Source organism: Psammomys obesus, unplaced genomic scaffold, assembly GCF_907164565.1.
Source record: "Psammomys obesus unplaced genomic scaffold, mPsaObe1.curated_primary_1811, whole genome shotgun sequence".
NCBI classification, from domain to species: Eukaryota; Metazoa; Chordata; class Mammalia; order Rodentia; family Muridae; genus Psammomys; species Psammomys obesus.
This window is the reverse complement of record NW_026591598.1, coordinates 5,119,487-5,141,670: the sequence shown is the minus strand read 5'-3', so window position 1 is coordinate 5,141,670 and position 22,184 is coordinate 5,119,487. Positions and strand designations below refer to the sequence as shown.

General features: G+C 49.2%; 1 protein-coding gene across 1 annotated transcript in view; it reads right to left on the bottom strand.

The window, feature by feature from the left end:
• Positions 1 to 19,271, bottom strand: part of Stk40 (serine/threonine kinase 40) — a 38,429-nt gene extending 19,158 nt beyond the window's left edge. The window contains exon 1 of the mRNA XM_055611097.1: positions 19,094 to 19,271. The gene's annotated coding sequence lies outside the window, so the exon portion shown is untranslated. The remainder of the gene's footprint in view (positions 1 to 19,093) is intronic.
• Between the last annotated feature and the right edge of the window lie 2,913 nt (positions 19,272 to 22,184).

The following is a 22,184-nucleotide window of genomic DNA, read 5'->3' as shown; positions in this document are numbered from 1 at the left end:
AACCAACCAACCAACCAACCAACCAACCAACCAACCAACCAACCAACCAATATATACAGGTATATTAACACATGGGGCTGGGGACAGAACTGAGTGGCATAGTGTATCTGAGGCGTTGGGTTCCATCTTCACCATAGCAACAAATAAAACAGATTTGCACATGATAAAAAACACCTGTCAATCTTGTGCAGCTTCGTATGAGGTATGTTTTAAGGCACCACCACTACCACCACCACTTTCCGATCATCTATTTTCTTCCTTTAAAAAAAAGTGGTCACACATAAGCCTGTGAATTGGCTCTCCGGCCCCCCCTTAAAGTTTAAACTCCAGGGCTGGCAAACTGTAACCATCAGCAGCTCTGCAGAGGAAGAGAGTAGAAAAGAGAGAGCAAGCAGCGTCTATTTCAACCGGAGTTCAGCCACACTGCAACCAGCCACCTGCTGGGAAAGGGCCTGAGAAAGAGAGAGAGAGTAAGGGCCCAAAGAACCGGAAAAAGCAAACTTAGGCTCTGGCCAGCACCCGCAAGAAAGAGACAAAGAAACAGTTATTCCTCTCCAAGTCAGGGCTCAGAAAGTTAGACAGACCCAGAACCTCAAGGCAGCTCATAGGGACTGCTCTTGGCACTCTGCTCCCTCAGGATAAATGCCAAGATGCAAGACTGCAAGGTCAGATGGGGTAAAGAACTTTATTTATTCTTTTCTGTCTTCCTCTCTTTCTCCCCCCTGCTCCCAAGACAGGCTTTCTTTGTGTCACAGAGCGCTGGCTGTCCTGGAACTTGCATCTGTAGACCAGGCTGGCCTCAAACTCATAGAGATCCGCCTGCCTCTGACTCCGGCTGCTGGAATCATGGGTGTGCACCACTATGCCAAGCTTGCCCAGCTTTTTATTCATTTTTTTCAAATGGTCTCACTCTAGCCCAGTAGTTCTCAATCTTCCTTCCCAATGCTGCAACCCTTTAATACAAGTCATGTTGTGGTGACCCTAATCATAAAATTATTTCGTGGCTGCTTTGTAGTAGCAGTTTTGCCACTCTTATGGCTCATAACGTAAATATCTGATATTCAGGATATCTGGCATGTGACCCCTACGGGGGTTGCGACCCACAGGTGAAGAGCCACTGCAGCTAGCCCATGGTGACTAAGAGCTCCTTATATAGCCCAGGCTGGCCTCGAACTTGTGGTGCTCCTTTCTCAGGCCAAGTGTTTAGGTTACAGGTGTGAGCCATTGTGCTTAGAAGGGTGAACATTTCTTGTTTTATTTATTTTTATTTTTCCAAAGTGTTCGGCACGTACTGGCAAGCTGTTCCCAGGAGGGTTGTGGCAACTGACAGTCCCATCAGCAGTGTGGGGGAGGGGAGTCACAGGTCCTGCACCTGTACCACGACTGTTTCCTTACTCTTGCAAATGACCCATTTCATGAGTGATGAAAGGGGTATTAGTACCTTCTAAAATCACAGTTCTTTATGTCTGAGGTTAAACTTATTCCACATGTTTTCTGGTTATATGTGTTGTTTCTTTTAAATTTTCTTTATTTTTTCTCCATTTATAAAATGATTACAGTCATTATTTATATGAGAGAGTACGTGTTTGTGTGTGTCTGTGTGTGCGCGTGCATGTGTAGGTAGGCACACATCTTGGCAGACATGTAGCATTGTGAGGGAGGCTTTCTCCTCCATCATGTGGGTGTTGGGGACTGAAATCGGCTGACCCCGTCCTCCATTTTTTTTATATTATTTTTATTTCTATGGGTATTAAAATGTTACTGTTTAAACTGCCATCTAGTAAGATATCTGTCCATTCCTTTCGCCTTTGCTGGTATCCTGGGAAGCTTCCTCATGCTGAGGCTCACAGTCCTGTCATTAGGGGGTCTTCTCCTAACACCCAGCAGTCCCCAGAGGGAGAGGCAGCCATGTTTAGATTTGGCTGTGACCTCTGCTAAAGAGGTTCATGCTGGAAGCAGTCACAGAAGCAGAGGGGAATGAAATAGTTTTAGTACACTCTGAAAAGTAGGACAACAGCATGTCCAGTGCCCTCGCTCTTGGCCTGGCTAACTCCCAGGCTCCCCCAGTGTGCACATAACTTCTGCAGAGAAGCCATGCTCAGCAGCTCACTGCCAACGGCTCTGACCTGGTCTCACACTCACTGTCCTGTGACTTCCTCCATGCCCTTGCCACCTTTTGTAATACTGTTTGTTTGTGTGTCTGTTTAATGACTGTCACCACCACTAGAAAAAGAATCTTATACACATATAGAAATACTGCACCTTGGTGCCCGGCCCAGCACACAGTAATAAAGAGATGCCTTTCCTCCGGCTAGTGATGGTTCTAGCCAGGGCCAGCAGCCTCTGGTAGTAGTTTTATCAGCACACTCTCATCTTGTTCTCCTTCTCTGGGGTGCTGAGCCTCCCCTTTCTTACACAGTTCCCTGGAGAGCAGCAGGCAGGCATTTCACATCTGTGTCGACACTGTTTCACCTACACAGTCTAGACGCCTGTTTGCCGGGAGCAGCTGCAGCCCAGACAGTGAGTGGGTTCAGCCCTACCCCTCCTACCCCACTCAGGATGCGACTCCAGCAAATGGCATGGGAACAGCTCCAAGACGCCGGTAGACAGAAGGATGGGAGCAGATGGGTAGGGAGAGGAAAAGATGCTAGCAGGGAAGAGGTACCCAGCCTGCCTTCCTTCCTAAACATCATTTCCTGCTACCCAGCGTTGACAGAAGCAAAGGAAATCATGAAGAGGCAGGCCAGGAAAAACTGGAGGACAATGTTTTCCGAGGCAGACCTCCTAGCCCCTGCTCCGGAAGACTGCAGTACAGAGGGTGGCTCCACCCTGCCTCAAGCCATCCCAACAGGGGTGGTCCATCCAAGTATTACTCCAAACGGTCCACAAAAGGCCTGTCTGAGGGAGCCTGCACCTGGGGTGATGCAGTGACAGCACTGGCTACTATGGTCCCAAAGGGACTCGGGCACTGTCCTCCCAGACAGTTGTCCTCAAGCTGAGGTAGATGCTCCCCCATCCCCTCAGATTTTGTTTAATGTTTCCCAGGCTGAAGTCTCAATATCCCAGGAACTCAACAGTCTCAGCTTTGAAGTTTACAGAGCTTTGAATTTGTCAACTTTCCTGAACAGAAAGCTCAGTGAGGTACAATGTAGGTTATGGGGTGCCCAGGAAGGAAGGCACTGGAAAACAACACGATCCAGCAGCTCCACCAACTGCAGGCTGTAATCAGAGTGGAAATTCTGAAAGCAGGGCGCTCTGCGGGCTTTACTGGGCCTGGGGGATCAAAGCGGGCCTCAGCTCAGTGAGGGCATCAGGTCTGAGTCAGCTACCAGCAGGCCCGAATAGCATGGTGGTTCTCAACCTTCCTAATTCTGTCACTCTTAATACAGTTCCTCATGTTGTGGTAACCCCCGCAACTATATAAGTATTTTGTTGCTACTTCATAACTGTAATTTGCTACTGTTATGAATCATAATGTGAATATCTGACATGGAGATGGTCGACCCCCATGAAAAGGTCATTCGATCCCCAAAGGAGTTTCGACCCATAGGTTGACAACTGTGGGGACAGGGGTAACTAAAGTGTCACTTCACCTAAAGCCACCAGGCAATGAGAGCCAGAGCTATGAGATACAGAAGATTCTATAGCTAAAGATGCCCAGAACCCAGGTGTGTAGAACCCAGCATAGGCAAAGAAGGGGTGGTACATGCAGGCCAGGCAGTACAGCAGAGCATGGTGAGACTTTGTGAACCTCCACATTTCTAAAGGTAGGGGCTGTAAAGACTGACAGTTCCGAGCTAAGAGCAGTCTCCGTTCCCCAGCTCAGCTTGGCTGCGGAAGAGCCAGCCACTCACACCCAGAAGCACCAACACATCACTATGTGGGATGTATGGGCTGAGGGAGCCTGAGGGGCAGCCATGGTCCTGTGTATGGACAGAAAGCACCACACTCAACTTCCTCAATTTCTCTTGATTGAGATGGGAATCTTTCAATGTTGCTTAGGCCGGCCTTGAACTGCTAAATTCAAGCAATCTCCTTGCTTCAGCCTCTGGAGTACCAGGATTACAGGCACCTCCCAGCTTGATCCTAGGCTTCTTGAAGCAGCCTTGGGCTTCTGAAGTTGGGTGACCCTGTAAAGCGACACAGTGAGGAAAGAAGGCGAGGACAGTTCTGGCAGGAAACGGATCATACCCCTGGGAGAACACGTTTGCTCACGCTGGCAGCTGCCAGCGACCACTAGTAACCAGACAGCTATGTCTATTCTGCAGGGTCATGCCAGCCAACAGTTTCACATGCAAGCTGTCCCTGCCAGCAGGGCCGAGTCCCCACCCTCAGGTTCTTGGCTATCAAAAAATAAAGCAATAAAAAAAAAGTGCTCCTGAGTTGTGCTGCCTGCTAGCTTCTAGTCTTTAATCTCTGGCATTTTCTATGAAGGCAGGGACTCTAAGCCTCTACCTACCTCACCTGGCTCTTGAAGTGAGGGCAGAAGACCAACTTGCCCTCAGCCTGCATCCCATTTGCCATGCACTGGTTAGAGCTTGTATGTCCAGATCCACTCCAGATTCCCCAAGGGTGAGAGAAAAATGTGTTGCTGCCCAACAGCACCAAGAAAACCATGGTTAGAACAATGTATTTTTCAGGGTTTCTCTATGCAGCTCTGGCTCTCTTGGTTTCACTATAGACCAGGCTGGCCTTGAACTCAGAGATCCACCTGCCTCTGCCTCTCCAGTGCTGGAATTAAAAGCATGCATGCGCCACCATCACCCAGTATCTTAGTCAAAATGGACTCCAGCTGTCTCATGCCTGGCCCAGTCTCCTGAGCCACAGAGATCAACATACATTGGCAACCAAAGAATATGGAGTAAGTCAAATGCAGATTCAAACCCCAGCATTATCAGTAGTGATGAGCTCGTTGGCAAGGCTCTTTTCCTGTCTACATTTATAGAGAATAATACCTTCCTTATTTACATAGTCTTCTGACTTAAGTGGGATACCTCATAGGAGAGCTTAGCAGAGGACCTATTGGGACATTTGATACATTGTGTTATTAGAAGTTTAAGTACAGCTGGATGTGGGCACAGTGGAGCACAACTTTAGTCCCAACAGAGAAGAGCTCTGTGTTTGAGATCAGCCTGGTCTACACAGCAAGTTCTAGGCCAGCCAGGGCTACAGAGAAAATGTAAAACAAACAAAAGCTCAACCACTGTAGCTTTTACTTTTCTCCTGTCCAAGGAAAAGGGGGCAGTCACTGAGCTCGTGGCTAGAGAGAGCAGAAAGAAGTGGGAGGGTATCCAGGTTTGAAGAGTGTTGAATCTGCTGCCTCAGGCTATAGGTCTGAATTGACTGGTAGCTAGCCTGAGAGTAGCTAGCTCTGTAGCTAAGGGGGAGAAGGCCTGAGGAGCTGAGCTGCTTGAGGACCTGGGCAGAACTGGACAGAAACAGGTGTGTCTGAGGTAGAAGGTTGAACTCAGCTGTGTGGGCCAACAGGAACAGCTGCTTGTTGAACGGAGGCACAGAGTATCATATCCTCATGCTCACTGGTCCTTTAGAGAGCAGAGGCACTTTATATTCTGCAGGCCCCAAACTGACACACCAGCTGGTGCCACTTTGCTTGGGGCACAGTAAGGGCTGTCCAGGATGATGAAGCCATCTCTGAGTTCCACCATCCCGTTCTTGTTGGGGTAAGGTGCAGGGGTTAGAACCTGAGATGAAGATGTGGTACCTCTAGCCTAAGACTACCTGGAACAGGGCTGAGCTGTAAGCCTTTCCACATAAAGATTTTCTGTGGAGTTAGTCCTGGGTGCATGCATTTCTCAAAACAACGGAAAAGTCATTGTGAAACTCATCCCAAATGGCAGAAGTCAGTAGCTGATGATGGAATGAGCACCATGGGCCTCCTTGTGTGGCAATTAGCAAACACGCATTCTTTACTTATACTCTTCTTTGGCTAAAATGTGCAAAAGGAATCCTAACTGTGACAACCCTGAGTTGAGGTCCTTTCAACAAAATGGGTCTACATGCTTCAAAAATCATTAATGTGAGTTAAAGACGAGCTGAGCCTGGGCACAGAGGCACAGAACTGTAACCCCAGGCCAGAAGGTGGGGGTAGGAAAACAAGCACTTCCAGACCAGCAATTTGAGGTCATCCTCGGCTACAAAGCAGACTGGGTGGGGACTTGTGAGACCCTGTCTCAATAAAAAAAAGAAAAAAGAAAAAAAAAAAAAAAAGGAGTGTACCTCTTGGTGTGTACCCCTATACCGAACTGATATAGGGGTACACACCAAGCTGGTATGGTGTTCAAGCCTGTACTCTCAGCACTGGGATGGCTGAGGCAGAAGGACTATTCTGAGTCTTTGGCTAAGTAGTGAGTTCTAGGCCAATACGAAATATAAAGTGAGTCTTTGTTGGGGGTGTACACTTTTCATTTCAGTACTCGGGAGGCAGAAGCAAGTAGATCTCTGTGACATAGTTCAGTTCCAGGGTAGCTAAATCTACACAGTGAGAGCTGGTCTCAAGCAAACAGCAAGATAAAAGAAACTAAAGACACACAGCACTTAATGCAAGGGCGATCCTGGAGGAGTCATACGACAGAGGCGACCAGCAAAGAATGAAGACACGCCTACTGTGTGTGTGTGTGTGTGTGTGTGTGTGCGCGCGCGTGTGTTTCATGTGTGGATGTTCTCAGAAAAGGGCACTAGATCCTCAGATCTGAGTTGTAGCAGTTGTGGGTGCTGGGAACAGCAAGTGCTCTTAACCACTGAACCATCTCTCCACTTTACACTTCCTGGTTACATTCCCTGGGTATGAGAAGCATGCGTCGGTTATATAACAGAATGTCCTTGTTCTCTTAGATGCACAAGTGTTCAGGCGTGGACAAGAGTCATGATGTTTGGCATTTATTCTCAGAGACACAGGGCAAAGTCCCAGCTCCCAAGACACAGTTCACAAGTTTAAAATGGCATACTTTTGAGTGCACAAGAACAGTAGGGGAACCTGAAACATCATTCTTGCCAGGCAGAGTTAGCCTGGCATGAACAGATTTAGTCTTAAGTGGCCAAGAAATGAGGGGGCGAAATAAGGGCTCTGTAATCTTCAGGTCCGCCACCTGGTGGCGCCTTTCTGCAACACATCCTTGGTACCTCTCTGCACCAAGGGCAGGACAGTGGGCTACTGCTCTTGTTCTTGCTGATGAGAAAGGATGGAGGGACCATTCCATCAGAGAGAAGACGCTGTCTCTGCTAACTGCTAATGTGCTGGACAGACAGAGTCCAGCAGGCAGCTATCTGCTGCAGAGGTCCTCCAAGGTCCCAAGTTTTCAGGAAGAAACCCAAGCTCCCTAGTGAGGCTGCCAGACCCAGGATACCTCCCCCACCTCACTGCCCTTATATGACGCTAAATGTAGCCCATGAGTCATGGGAGCTCTATGTGCCATGAACAGTCTTGCCCTACCCTTCTCTCTGGCCTGCTTGTCCTTCTCTCGGTCCTAACTGAAGTGTCTGTTACCTACAACAGACACTCACAGCCACTTGCCAGGGCTAGGCAGTCTTCTAGAATGCCGAAGCTCACCTCTGCACCCTCCCACTGGGCTCTGACTATTGGCTTGTTTAATGCCCCCATTCCAGCTTGTGGGCTCTGGGAGAACAAGTCCAGCTCATCTTTGCTTGCTTGCGCCCAGCCCCGTGCCTGCTAAAAGGCCAGTGTTAAGGCAGGGGACAGAGACAGATGGCGACGAAAGCACAAAGTGTTATTCACAGGTGAACCCTGCCCTCTGCCAGGCTGGGACTGGTATGGGATCAGATGGGAACAGAGCAGGGCAAACGAGGTGGTGTCTACCAGCTCAAGGCAAAAGACACAGGACTCTGCGGGTATTGGTAAGTTTGACCAGAAAAAAAAAAATCCCATGGCAAATTGGGTGCAGTGGTATATGCCTATAATCCTAGCACTCAAGAAGTAGAGTCAGGAGAGCAGAGTCCAAGGCCAGACTGGGTTAAAGTTATGTGGTGAGAGCTGCCTCATACTGCCCTACCCCCCTCCAAAAAAAAAAAGAAAAACAAAAAGAGAAAGCAAGTGAGAAAAGCACTCAGTGCTAGTGAGGCTAAGACAAGAGAATCACTGTGAGTCAAGGCTAGCCTGAACTACCTTAAGACCCTTTCTTTAAAAAAAAAAAAAAAAAAAAAAAAAGACCCTTGTCAGAAATGTATGGGGCAGAACACGGTCTAAACTGCATTGTCTGGATAGTGTAAAGACATCCCAACATGGAATCACTGATGTACATAATCCCACAGTGAGGGAGGACCTTGCTACAAGATCTCCCAGAATCCAAATGAGGGCCTACATCCTTATACATCTATTCTATGTAATGCTTGCTTCCAGCTGCAAAAGCAGCTGCAAGTGCACAGGTCTAACTGACCCTCCCCAGCCAGCACACATGCACACAGGTGCGCACACTTCCTAGAAGAAGAAAAGGAGATAGCGAGACCTGCCTAACTGCAAAAGCTGAGGCAGGAACACAGGTTTTCCAGTGTTAGATCTGCAAAAGCATGGTGCTTCTTTAACTGTCCCCACGACACCTGAGATCATCAATGTCCCTGCAGACCTGTTCCTTCTACCCAAGGAAGCAGGAGGAACTCACAGCCCATGAATTATTCAAACCACTGAGAACTACCCAAATGCCAGTTGGGAGAGGAAGACCAAAAACGAGGTCATAAACCAGGGCTCAGGTCTTCATTTCTATCACTTACCCGCTTTGTGACCCTCAGGGAGTTGGCCGCTCCTGTACAGGCTGTCCCACTAGCCTGCCTTTCAGGGTCCTAGCAATGCCTTACATCATCACCTGCTCCTGCCGCCAGGTGTGCCAGGAGTATGCTGGATAAAAATGACCCGCCTGCTTCCTTCCCCAAGCTCTCTTCTCTTGGGGTCTCAGTCTCTATCTCTCTCAGTCTCTTTCTCTCTCTACCTCTCTATCTCTTTGCTCGCCCTCTGTCTCTGCCCTCTGCCTTCATGCTCTGTCCCTGTTGGTTGTCCCATCTGCCTGTCTATATGTTCAATCATCTGCACACCCTAACTACACTCCCTAACTCCTCTCCCCTTCCTCCCCCCCAAATAAACTTCCTTGAATGTGGTATAATCATTATTATAACAACTACTTTTTATGGGCCTCAGTTTCCTCATTTTACAAAAGGGGATGGTAACATTTCCTTTGTAGGATGTCCAAATGACCAGCTGTTATCCTGGGACTGGCAGGAGAAAGACAAGTTTCCCTGATGTGTATATAGGTGACCTGGTAGAGAATCTGTCCAGACACGTGAATTTTCAGCTTGTACTTAAAGGGCCCTTCCTAATTACTAGGACCCATCCTTAGGGCTTTGTTTTCCTCCCCCTAAATGTAGCATCTTATTCAATATGTAGACCAGGCTGACCTCGAACATGTAATTCTCCTGCTGCCTCTGCCTTCCAAGCGCTGGGATTACAGGCATGCACTACCATGCCCTGCCTGGGTTCTTTTTAATTCTTACACTTTCTCATTCATTCATCTATTTTTGTCTGTTGGTTAGAATGCTGGGCATAGAACCCAGGGCCTCATGCATACTAGGCAAGCACCCCACCTGCAGAGCCAATGTCCACCTTTTCATGACCAAGAAACCAAAGGCTGGTGGCCAGGAGCTCCCTGAGGCGGGTTCTCTATGCTTGCTCTGGGGGGGATGAGACTGTTTCAAGGCTATTCCTTTGAATCTAAATGACAGGTATTGCTGAAGGAGGTGTGAATCCTTTTCCAGATCTCAAAGAAACCACTGCAGGCCGTTTGCTTTGTGGTCTGCGTGGATGCTGAGGGGGATGGGAGGCGGATTAGTAATCCTTTGACTTCAGCCAGGATTCCCTGATGACAAAGACTCATGCATGCGCTGTCATCTTCACTATTCCCAAACAGTGCTGATTCTGCTCACTTTTTAAATGCAAGAGGATCCACAGGGCTCCAATTTGTTAGGAAACTGTAACACTGTATCATCTCTACAGGCTGCACTGTACTGCCTGGGGGTTGCTAGTGAGAGGGCTACACAGAGCCAGCCTAAGCACTGCAGCCCTCTGCTCCGGGCCTGTGGGAGATTACCTGCTGCAGCCGGAGAGGAAGTGACTCAGCCAGGGGGAAGTGGGAGGGGTGCTCACAAAGGCCCTTCACAGCTCCCCCAAAGTACATCCGCTGCCATGAGGCAGCCTTTTCTCAGTAGCTCTTGGTCTTGCTGAGCACTGCATCTGGGGACCGGAGGGGCCTAAAAGCTCCTCTGCAGCTTGGGGACCCAGCTGTGTCCCCTCTCCTCCAGGAGGCAGCCTTTACAGAATCAGCCTCGCACAAGGAGATTGTGTAATCCCCTCACTACCCGGAGGAGTGCCCAGCCGGCTCTACCAGAAGTCCAAAGTTCTGGCCAGGGCTGTGCACTAGAGGCACACATGCATCCTACGGGGGTCCTCTGGGGAAAAGACAGTGCATCACTAGTCCCCATGGGTGCTCAAGGGTATTGGCTGCTCCTGAGGGCGGGTTTCACCAGCAGACACTCTTAGAAGCCACCAGAACGGGATCCAGGGCATTGTTGACAGTCCTGTCACCAGCTGACCCCCTCCTCCCTGCCTCCGGAAACAGCTGATGTGACAACAAATAATCTGTAAGGGTGTGTGGGTGTCAGAGGATGGGACTGTCTTAATAAGCTCTTTCTTGAGCTGTGCTGGCCTGCTATCTCCCATCCAGAAAAGCAGCCAAGCACACTGGCTTGGTTCTGCAAGGGGCCTTGTGCCATATGCAAGGGACACTGGGAGGAGTCGCTGACAGCTCTCCCTTGTCATACCAGTCTGCTCTAGCTCACTGGCAAGAAAAGAAACTCACAGCAAGGAAGGTCCTGGCATGTGACTCAGGGGCCCTTCAGCTCAAAATATCAGTTACTTCTTTGTGTGGTTGCCTCAGCCCCAAAACATGCCTGCTGCAGGGTCCCATATGGAGTTCAAGTATTGTCACCCAGATGAAATCAGGCAAAGAGAAAGCAACAGGAGATCAAAGAAGGGATGGCTAAGTCTGGGAGTCACCTTTCCATACACTTTGTGATCTGGACACAAAGTGTCTGTGATCTGTTTCTGTGCTTGAGCCTCCTCACCGAAAGGAGAGGGGTGGCAGTGGGCCCCAGAAGGGTGCACCCCGGGTACTGCCCTCAGAACCAGCATGTTCAAGGGATCAGGCATATGTCTAGCCCAGATTTTCAGAGTAACCCGGGAAAGCCCAGGCTGAGCACACATGCATGTAACTTTCCCCTTATCCTGTCTTCAACAGTTAGAAAAACACTGTTCACCCTGCAAGAAAGGCAATCTGGATCAGAGCTAATAAGCTACCTGTTTTTAAACTGTTTCTATAAAAAGTTAAGTTAAATTTCACAACTTTGGCCTGAAGATGTAGTTCAGCTGGTGGAGCGCTTGCCTACGTTCCCAACACCAGAGACACTGGGCCTCTCACAGTTATGTGGCTGTGAATCCAGGCCAGAGGCCAGAGATTTACAAATTCTAGATTCCCATAGGCTTTATGAGACCCTATCAAAAAGCAAGAAACAAGCCAGGCAGTGGTGGCACATACCTTTAATCTCAGTCTCAGGAGGCAGAGGCAGTTGGATCTCTGAGTTCATGGCCAGCCTGGTCTACAGAGAGTTCCAGGATAGCCAAGGGCACACAGAGAAACCCTGTCTCAAACAAACAACAAAACCTAAACCAACAACAACAAAAACCTAACTCCAGTAGTGAACAATACTGTTCAGCAGTGAACAATGAGCTGTTCTTTCCTGTGTGGCTGCTTGCATGTTACAGACACAGGTAGATGCAAAGTAGGCCCAGAAACCACAGTGCCACTCAGATGGTCACTTGGGTGGACAGACCAGGAAGCTTGGGTGATCTGAGCCAGCAAAAGGCCAGAGCAAGCCTATCAAGGACCATAAACCACCACCCACACACTAATGTGAGCGAGCACCTGTCCTGTTTGAGTATATATATATTGGTTGAGAGGTCTTCCCCTCAGGCCATGGCCACACTTAGCAGCTATGCAGAAAATCACATGCTGTGTATGACAACCAGGTCTAGCAAAAAAGAAACTCACATGCCTTGGGCAGAGTAATTCCAGTAGTTCTGAGTATTTATTCTCTAGATATGTGCACACATATTCACAAAGATAAAATTTAATTTGGGTTCCATGCATTGCAGAAGAGAAAACAAACAAACAAACCACACACATACACAAATCAAAACATCCATAGAGCCAGACAGGAAATGATCTAACTGCCCACCAAATGGGTTAACTAGTTATGGTTAACTAGTTATGGTCCATCTAGACTAGAAGTTCTCAACCTGTGGGTCGTGAACCCTTTGGGGGTCATAGATCAGATATCCTGCATATCAGATATTTGCATTATGATTCACAAGAGTAGCAAAATTAGTTATCAAGTGGCAACAAAACAATTTTATAGTTGGGGGGGTCACCACAACATGAGGAGCTATATTAAAGGGTCAAAGTATTACACTGTCTAGACAGTAAAATACTATGCAGCCTTTAAGCCTAAGCCATACCATCAGAGAAAAATGTCTATGATACATACATTATCCCCTCAAAAACCAAACTGCAAACAAGACATGGTGGCACACACCTTTAATCCTGCACTCAGGAAACAGAGGCAGCGAGATCTCTGAGTTCAAGGCCAGCCTCGTCTACAGACTGAGTTTCAGGACAGCCAGGGCTACACAGAGAAGCCCTGTCTGAAAACAAAACAAAACAAACAAACTGCAATACTGTATGTACAATGATCCTACTTTGATTAAAGAAATCACAAACACCCTGAATATGCACAGAAAAATTTTAGAAGAATCAAAGAGGGAAGCAGGACTTTCATATTTCTTATTCATATTCATACTCTTATTTGGTTATTTATCTGTAGATCTCATGGAAAGTATAATGTCAGCTTGTAAAGATGCCTATAAGTAACTTCCTGCTTGCCACCTAGTATCCACAGGACTGAAGGCTGGTTTGAGCTGTCACCTTGGGGATAGTCACAAACTACTAATAAAGACAGCCCTGAGTCATCCCAGCTCTGGGCAGGAGCCTGACTATATGCCAGGCACTAAGCTAAACTTGCTATCACAGAAACCTGTTTCCACCTCACTGCAAGGACGCTACATTCCTTTTACAGGAGAGGACACCAGGGGCAAAATGACACGTTTGAGGTCATTTGGCTAGCACATGACAACTGGGTTCTGAAACCAGGTCTGACTATGGTTACAATGGTTTAAAGTGTCCCTACCTACTCCCTATTGGGAGGGAAGAGAAGAACTTGTCTCCAGGGAATGGCAGTTAGATTCTTCAGGCAAGGGAGGGACTGGTTCGGCCCTAACAAGGCCCCTTCCAGCTCTACAGCTCTATGACTCCAAGATTCTGGGGCCTGGGCTCCCTGGTGCCAGAGCCTGGCTAGGGTGAAGAAAGGGGTAGCACAGCTTCCAGAGTTACACAAAGATGGCTGTGAAGTCCCAGCTCTGTCCTCACTGGCTGTTTAACACAGGGCAGCCTACTTAATCCCTCTAATCCCAGCCAAACTGCTCTATAAAGCAGAGACAAGCCCTACCCCCCAGAGGCCAAACAGTGTCCTCAACAGGGAACCTCTGCTGATTCTAAGCCTTTTGTTGTTCTTGATTTCCTTCCTATTTCTTCAGGAGAAAACAAACCCCTTGCCCATAATGTACTCCTTGCCTGGGATGGCTACTAGCACCAAACTTTTGCAAAACTAGCAGGGCTTTTCTGGCCAGACCTGGCAGGTAGCAGCCATGAGGTCCAAAGTCCTTGGTGTAGACCAAGTCACCCAAGAGCCAAGGAATCCTCTCCCTAAAAACACTGCTATCCTTGTAACACACCTCATCATAACCGCTGTGCTGAGGTGAAAAGGCTAATAACTAGCAAGTCAAAACCCTGCCCTTTCCAACTTCCACACCTATGACAGCCCACTTCTTCCTCTGGACTTCTGGGCAGCAAACTTCTTAAAGGCTTAAGAGTCTATGTATGCACATTTAGAGGGGACACCATCTCAATTTTGCTACCTTTGTGCTTCCTGACAAATGGAGTTTCCTTGAATTCATCAGCCCTTTTGAAAGCTAAGCTCCAGAAGTCCACACTCCCACCCACCCATTTATCCCCATATCTGCTATGGCAGGGCTGCTCTATCTGCTCACTCCAGAATAGCATACTTGCTGGAGGATAGGAAGGCTTGGCACTTAGGAGGCTGAGAAAAGAGGATAGTGAGTTCAAGGACAGCCTGGGCTATATAGTAAGTCTGAAGGCAACCTGGGCTATTATGAGAGGACCTTGTCAAAGAAGAAGCAGAAGCAGCTCTTTGAGGCAGTAGCCTGTCTAGGCATTTGTCCCCTCAGATACTTAGGGTGGGCTAATCGTATGTATGAACAAAGTCAGGGTTTGGAGAAATGGCCTAGTGGTGAAGAGCATTTACTGCTCTTGCTGAGGACCTGGGTTCAGTTCACAGTACCCATGTCAGGTAGCTCATAATCACCTTTAACTCAAGCACCAGGGGGCCTGACATCCTTTGACCTCCACAGACACATGTACTCAGTGCACATGAACTCATGCAGCCTCACACATACATAAACAAAAAATAATTTAAAAAAGAAAAGAAAGTCAGTGTCGCCAAGAGCTTGCTCAGTTACACATAAGATGGTGCCTAAAGTATACTAGAATGACAGGCATATAAATGGAACCATCTCTAGAATAGCAAGCCAATCAAGCATGCAACGCTAGCCTCTCCCCTTTTGGCTCTTGATTCCATGACTTGGGAAGATGTGCAGGGGGGTCTGGGTGGCACCCTGAGGCTACAGTCTTGCTTGAGTAGGTGGCAGAGGAAGAAGAAATGTTCTTGTTTCAGACCACTTTCTCATATCCACCTCACTTTTCAGACAGGGTCTAATGTATCCCAGGCTGGCTTCAAATTTGCGGTGTGGCAGGTGATCATCAACCTGTAAGTCTCCTGCCTCTACCTCCCCGGTGCTGAATTACAGGCATGCACCAGTACACCCAGTTTTTATGCACTGCTGGGGTGGAGCCAGAGCTCCTTAAATGCCACACAAGCACTCTACCCACCGAGCCCCATCCCCAGACTCTCATCTCCCTCTCCCAGATCTGGCTGGCCTCGAGTGCTGGGATTAAAGGCATGGCTTTAATCAGGACTGCTATGGACAGATGGAAGGAATACGCTGGAGTTTCTGAAACTTGACAAAGGGTATTTCTGTGGTCAAATGTGGGCAGACAGTGTAAAGACAGGCAGGCACCCTCGTCCAAGGTGCAGATGCAGCAAACCAGCAGGGAGCCTGTCCCAAAACTGGACAGGGTTCTGCAGGGCTGTGCATTTGAAACTCTCTTCTCCCTTGTAGGTCTGGCTGATTCCACTGGCTATTAATCTTCTCCCTAAACCACCTGATTGCTGCACCATCAATTCCCTCTATCACTCAAAGCAAGATCTGCAAGTTACCTGCCATTTTTCCTCCTTCAATCATCACTTTGGAACACTGCTAGAGACCAGCAGACTTTCCCACAGACAGGACTGACCTCTGCCCATCTTCTCCATCTCTGCCCCCTCTGCCCTGATCTAAGACCCCCACTAGCCTGTCTGCCTCCCCAGTCCACCGCTCTCTGGAAGCCAGACAGCTCTTCGGAAGATGCAGGCCCAATGTGTTTCCGGCACACAACCATCCATCACAACAGAATACCAAAGCTCGAGCTTCCTCACTGGGCGCCTGCTTACCTCTCCAGATTCTCTTTCCGGCATGTCCTGCCGCCAAGTAAGCCAAGTAAGTACACCCTGTGACACGGGTGGAACCCCTGTGCTACCTAAACTGACACACACACACACACACACACACACACGTACGTCACATTCCTTCTACTGCCTATCCATCCCTCAAGGTTTGAAGGGCTCTCCAAACTTCTCAATAGCCTCACCCCCAGTTAACTCATTCTTTATGTTCTCTTGCTTTGTACTTCCTGCTGCACAGACTTGAGGGAGAGACTCCCTGGTACCTGTGCCCATGGATTGGCGCGCCTGTCTCGGGTGGACACCTTCTCCAGAGCAGGTCTATCCCTTTCTCTTCCTTGCCCCTGTAGCTAGCATGTGGCAGTCACATGTGGGAATTGATAGGTGTCCAGCAGATTCTCTGCTTTGCACTACCATACACACGTGTGTGAGGTCCCACATACACATCAAGAATGACGCGTCCCGATGACTTGGGTTCCAGACCAGGCTCGTTAGTCAGGACGCACAGAGAACTTGACATAGTTTTTCTCCACTCCAATAGTTAAAATGATATTTATCAGCTGGGTGTGGAGGCACACATCTGTAATCCCAGAACTGGGGAGGCAGAGGCGTGAGAATCAAGTCTGAAGGCAGCCTGGGCTACATAGAAAGACCCTATCTCACAAAGCCAAAACAAAACCTTTTTATTTCTCATCAGTTTTACTACTTTTCTGGGGGCTGGGGATAGAGCTAAGAGAAAGTCTCTTTGTGTAGCCTTAGCTGTCCTAGAACTCACTATGTAGACTAGGCTGGACTGGAACTCATGGAGATCCATTTACCTCTGCCTCCCAGTGCTCCCATGCCTAGCTCTGCCTCTACTTTTTAAAAAGGTTTTATGAAAGAGCCAAGTCTGCATTGCTCCTATGCAGCTTGGTGAAATCCCCATTTTCTTTTCAGAAAGAATACAATAAAATTCAGTGCTCTCATGCCCCCTCAGGACAGTCCTGACAGCTCAGTGAGACACAGCTCTGGTTCCTGGGACTTGCTTCAAGTAGTTCCCAGAGGTTCTCCTCAGCAGCCTGCAAAGAAAACTACCATTCAACAAGCAGCTACTACTCAGTGAATGCTGAGTACTAACCCTGCAACATCTATCTGAAGCCTCACAACTGCCCTATTGGGGAGGTGGTCCTGGTCCTGCTGTTTCTTTTTACAGTGAGAAATCTGGGCATAGAGAGAGTATGTAACCAAGTGGCTAGCAGGGCTGGGATCAAAACCAAATCTGCCTGAGCCGAAGAGAAGCTCCTAACATCTACAACCTACTGTCTTAGCAATTAAAGGCTCGAGAGAAATCTAACAGCCTTTACAACTGGCCTTCTGGGAGGACAGCCCTACCTTGCCAGCAGCTGAGGCGACTTGAAATTTCAGAAAGGGACACACGTGCAGGGACAAGGATTTAGCCACCTGCCATGGGCTGCCCACGGTGCTGTCTCGGCACGGTGTGCCTAGTCCTCTCTCCTCCTGGAAGCGTGAGGTGGTCTCTGAAGAGGTGCCTAGCTCTTTCACCCTCCTCAGCTCCTCACTTCTCCTGCATAGAGAATGCTATCTAAAACATGGATCTAGTCACGTCTCTCCTCAGCTAAAAGCTTCTTACTGGCCTCTCACCGCACTGGACATAAAGTCCCAAATTATCAATGAGATGTTCATTTCCTCAGTAACTTATTTTGCAACACATCAGCTTCCATACCACTATACTGAACCAGCTGAATACACTGGATTAAACTCAAACTTTCTGCCTCTCCGTAATTCTCTCCACATTCTTCTCACCTGGCTAAGCCTCCCCTTTCTATCCTTCAAGACTAAGCCCCCTGTCAGTACTGTCCATTCTTCCTGGAGCACCCCTCCACTCCATGCCTCCTTGTCCCAAACTGAGCTAGCAGCTTCCCTTACCGGCTTCCCTCAGTGTTCAGTTCCTGTTGCTTTTGCAGATCACATTTCAACAATCTGCTAGCAGGTCAGTTTCCTCTAGCTAGACAGTGAACTAGTTCAGATGGTAATCTATTACGTGCTGTTAATTTAACTCTCCACAATAACTGTTTATTATTATCACTGTTTTACAAATGAGCACACTGGGACAAACAGTCCAAGGTCATACAACCAGAAAGCTGCTGCAGCACCAGAATTTGAATTTAGGGAGTAAGAAGTAAGGTGACACACGCCTCTAATCCCAGAATGTAAGGAGTATGGCTCCAAAGCCTACTAATACTACACAGCACTTGCCTCTGCTTTTTGTTATATGAAAAAAATGAATGAATGAATGAGGACTATCTCTTGTAGGTTGAGGTCTAATCCACAAACAACTGGCATAACAGGACCATTAAGGAGGGCAGGAGGAACTCCCAGCACTGTTTATAAATAAGGCCTCCACGGATTTTGCTCTTCCTTATCTCATGCAAAACTACTCAGCCAAGAGAGAAAGGTGCCCAGCCCAGCATGACTACCCTCTTCCTCAATGATTCTCAAAACCAGCAAAGCCAACCGGTTTTCACCAGTGACTTAAAACAGTGCAAAGTCTATCCTGCTACTTAAGGCGGCTGTCATCTCTTCCTTCCGCCAACAACCTGGGTGAGTGGGGGTGGACAGAGAAGCCACCGGGAATCCGAAAGCTCCTACCCAATGTTGGAAGGTGGAGTCAAGCAGCAAAGGAATGGGCGGGCCTGACCAGGACGGCAGGTGAAACACTGACCACAGCAAGCTCTCTCACGGTGAAGACCGGCCCAACGTGGATCTGGCAAGCAGGTAGCTGTGACTCGCACCTGAACGCCGCCCAGGATGTGAAAATTCCCCAGCAGCGATGGTGTCGGTGCCAAAGGGTGAGGGCTCCAGGAGGGAAGCCTTGGCTGGCTCTCCCTGGGGACTCGTCCTAACTTTCAAGTCACTCTCTAGGTCAGGAGAGAAGCATGGGAGAGGAGGAGGGGGTATCTCTGAGGGAAAACCTAGCGCGGGGCAAACGCCGGCTGCTTAACTCACCGGCCGAGTGGGTCTGGGCAAGGTGGGCAGTGCCCACTCCCCAGGGCTGCGGAGAAGGACCAACGCTCCCGGCGGCCGCCGCCCCCGTCGCCCGGAAGGACAGACCTCCCCAGTGGCGGAGGGGGACTTCGCTATGGTCATTTTTGTCGCGCCGGTCAGCTTCGGGCTGTCACCGGGGTCCCTTCGCCACGGTTACCCAGGCCCGACCCGCCAGCACGCAGCCCCCACCCGGCTCCGCGTCCCGGGACCACGGGCTTACCTTTCCCGGGTGATCAGCGCTACTCGCCCATAGTCCGCAGCCCGGAGCCGGGGCTGCTCGGTGCTCCGTCCCGGTGGCCGGGGCCGGGCCGGGGGCGTGGGAGCCGCTCACCGCCGCCTCCCAGCGCAGCTTCCAGAGCCGCCGCCGCCGCCTCCCTCCATGGCTGCGGCGCCGCCACCTGACAACGGAAGTGACGCATCGTCCCGCTGCCCCGCCCCCCGCCCCCTTGCCTAAGTCTGGGGCGGTGTGCCATCTTGAGGATGGGCGGAAGCCTTCAGGCAGGAGGCTCAGATAAGATCGTCGATTGGTTCTGGGTGGAGTCTGGGTCAAAATACGTAAAACCATTGGCCAGTCAGGGGGAGGTACTTACCGCTAATTTACATCTACAGTCGGACTGGGACGGAGGCGCCGCCCCACCTTGGCTCTGCAGAACCTCGACGACCCTACGCTCGTTTAGCTGGGTTTGTGGACTCTAAGTGGCTGCAGGAGCCACCAGCCGCACTGCATTCATTAGGAAAGCTGCCTTTCCTTGATCTGCATTTCTCGGCTTTTGGAAATGTATACGGAAAAGCGCTGAAGTTGGGTTCAAAGAAGACAGGAATTGCTGTCGCTGCGCTCACAATTCATTTCATTTTAGGCCCTTTAGAAACCTCAAAGATGGCCAAGTTCATCCTGGACATCCCTGGAGTCTTGTCCAAGGAGATTAAAGAGCTCCAATGAACGATCACAACTGACTGTCTATCTCACTCCCTCCTGCCAGTTTCCGTCCCTTTCTCCTCCTCCAGCAACCACGCCCTCCATGAATCAGCTTCTTACACCAGCAGATGAGCCCTTTAAAGGGATTGCATCAGTCTGGTGACTCACTGGGGGCCCTCGGAAAGCCTGGCTTCCCTCCACGGCCATGTAGGAGCAGCCAGAAGGGCTCGGTGGCAGCAATACCAGCGGCCATAGTCCTGTTCCTTTGTCTCAGAGTTAACAAGGGTGCTTCATACTCTCAGCTTTTTCCTCCCCTCTCCTAAGTCATTCTGTATCCACGTGCAAGTACACGTGGCCACAATTATGCCCTGCTAGGAGCAAGCGTTCATTTGTCATCTCCTCACAAGGTATTGCTGGGACATGAAGGCTGGTGTTAATGAGGTCTAGCTGCCCCAGCCTGCAGCCTTTCTTAGTCTCTTTGAAGGCTTGGTGGCTACTGAGCTGCAGATAAGGCTGGGAAACAATAGTAATCAGAGCAGCCCTCAAGGTGTCTTATGCAAAGTGAAGCGCTTTAGAGACTAGTGCTAGCGCTGAGAGAGAGAGTGTAATGACAGCCCATAATGGTTGGACTGTGGTTTAAAGAAAGTTCGGTGGATTCCAAAAAGGCTAGAGCTTGAATTCCGGTTGTGTCACAAGCTAGGTAACTCAGTGTAAATCCTGGCTGTCCAAACAGAGATAACACATCACACCATCTCTGGGAGGACCCAGTGAGTTTCAGATCCAGCTCACCACACCCTTTGAATGCCCACTGGTCTCAGTCAGGGAGTCTCTGCGAGGCATGTGACCCAAAGGCAGGCACGCAGAAGCCAGACCCACTTTACCCCTCCCTCTGACAAAGGGGGAAGACTAGGGATTCCGGAAGCTCTGACTCTGACAGGAATGAGTTTTGGGGTTTTCAGATCTCTAATTATCAGTTAGATGAATCACTGGGCGCTGACACCACCATCCCAACTCCCTGTAGACTCTCTGCTGACTCAAAATAGAGGATTCTTAGCAAAGCAGAGGAGGAGAAAGAGGGTAAGGATTAGGAACTAAAGGTGCCAGCCAGAGATTTAAAAAAAAAAAAAAAAAAGCTGCCATCAGTCAGGACACCAACTCAAGGATCTCTGGGATGTATATTCATGGTGACAGTCTCCTGCTGGCTCTCCAGCTCTGGCTCCCTGGCAGATGGTGCTGTGGTAACAAAGTGACACCTGTCATAACAGCTCAAGCTGGCTTCTTGACAAGGTATAGGCAGATTGGACTATCACAGAGGGAGGGGAGACCTCACCCCCAGGAGCTTCTTCAGACTACAGAACCTCAGGCCTCCTTAGTAGCTGGTTTTTAGCTTCTCTATGTCCAAGCGCCAAGGCTAAGTATGGTAGTGTTTGGTGTTCTTTGTTTTTGCTTTTATGGTGCTCGGGACTGAACCTATGGTTTCTTCTATGGTAGCAGATACTTCACCACTGAGCTGTACCTCCGGGGCTTTTGTTTTTGAGACAGTCTCTAAAGTTGCTCAGGCTGCCTCTCCACTCAAGTCTATAGCACTATCAGGCCTTGAACCTCTAACCTGCCTCCACTTCCCCAGCAGCCAGGGTTATAGGCCTGCACCACCAGATCCAGTGGTATATCAAGTACTGAGTGTCCAACTCACACTGTGGATGAGCAATAGAATGTGAGGAGTACTGGGAAACAGAACAGTCCCATGGTAGCTAGTCCCATGGTAGCCCAGGTGGTACGATGCTGGCCTTAGTTTCCTCCCTCTCTGGACCTGTTTTTCCAACCGTGACATAATGGAGTGGGTCAGTAGTTCTTAGCCTTTCCACCATTAAAAACTGTTTTTTTTTCCTCCAAAGGTTATTTTATCCCTTTCGTTGTCCCCTCCCCACCTTGAGACGGGGTCTTACTATGTATCCCTGACCTAGAACTCACTGTGTAGGCAAACCAGGCTGGCCTTGAACTCAAGAAGATCCAGCAGCCTCTGAGCACTAGGACCAAAGGCATGTGCTACCATGCGCAGCTGAATTACTTATAGCCTTAGAGTACAGCCATTATTAAACTTGTGACCAGAACTAGCTAGCTAGCATGGTGGTATAGTTCTACTCCCTGGCAGAATCTAAGCTGCTTTCGTCACTCTTCACAAATGTGCTGTATCTCTGGGTCTTTCTGGAACATTAATGAGAACTTCAAGGGATCGTGTCACCCTTGCTGGCCCTTCAGCAGGGATGCCAGACTAGAGCTCACTGGACTGGTTTCATCAAGTCCCAGCCATGCTGAGAAGTGGCCATATCAACGTTCCTTGTGTCTCTAACGTGAGCCGACTTGTAAGCTATATCCAGTCCTCTGAGCTTTGGTG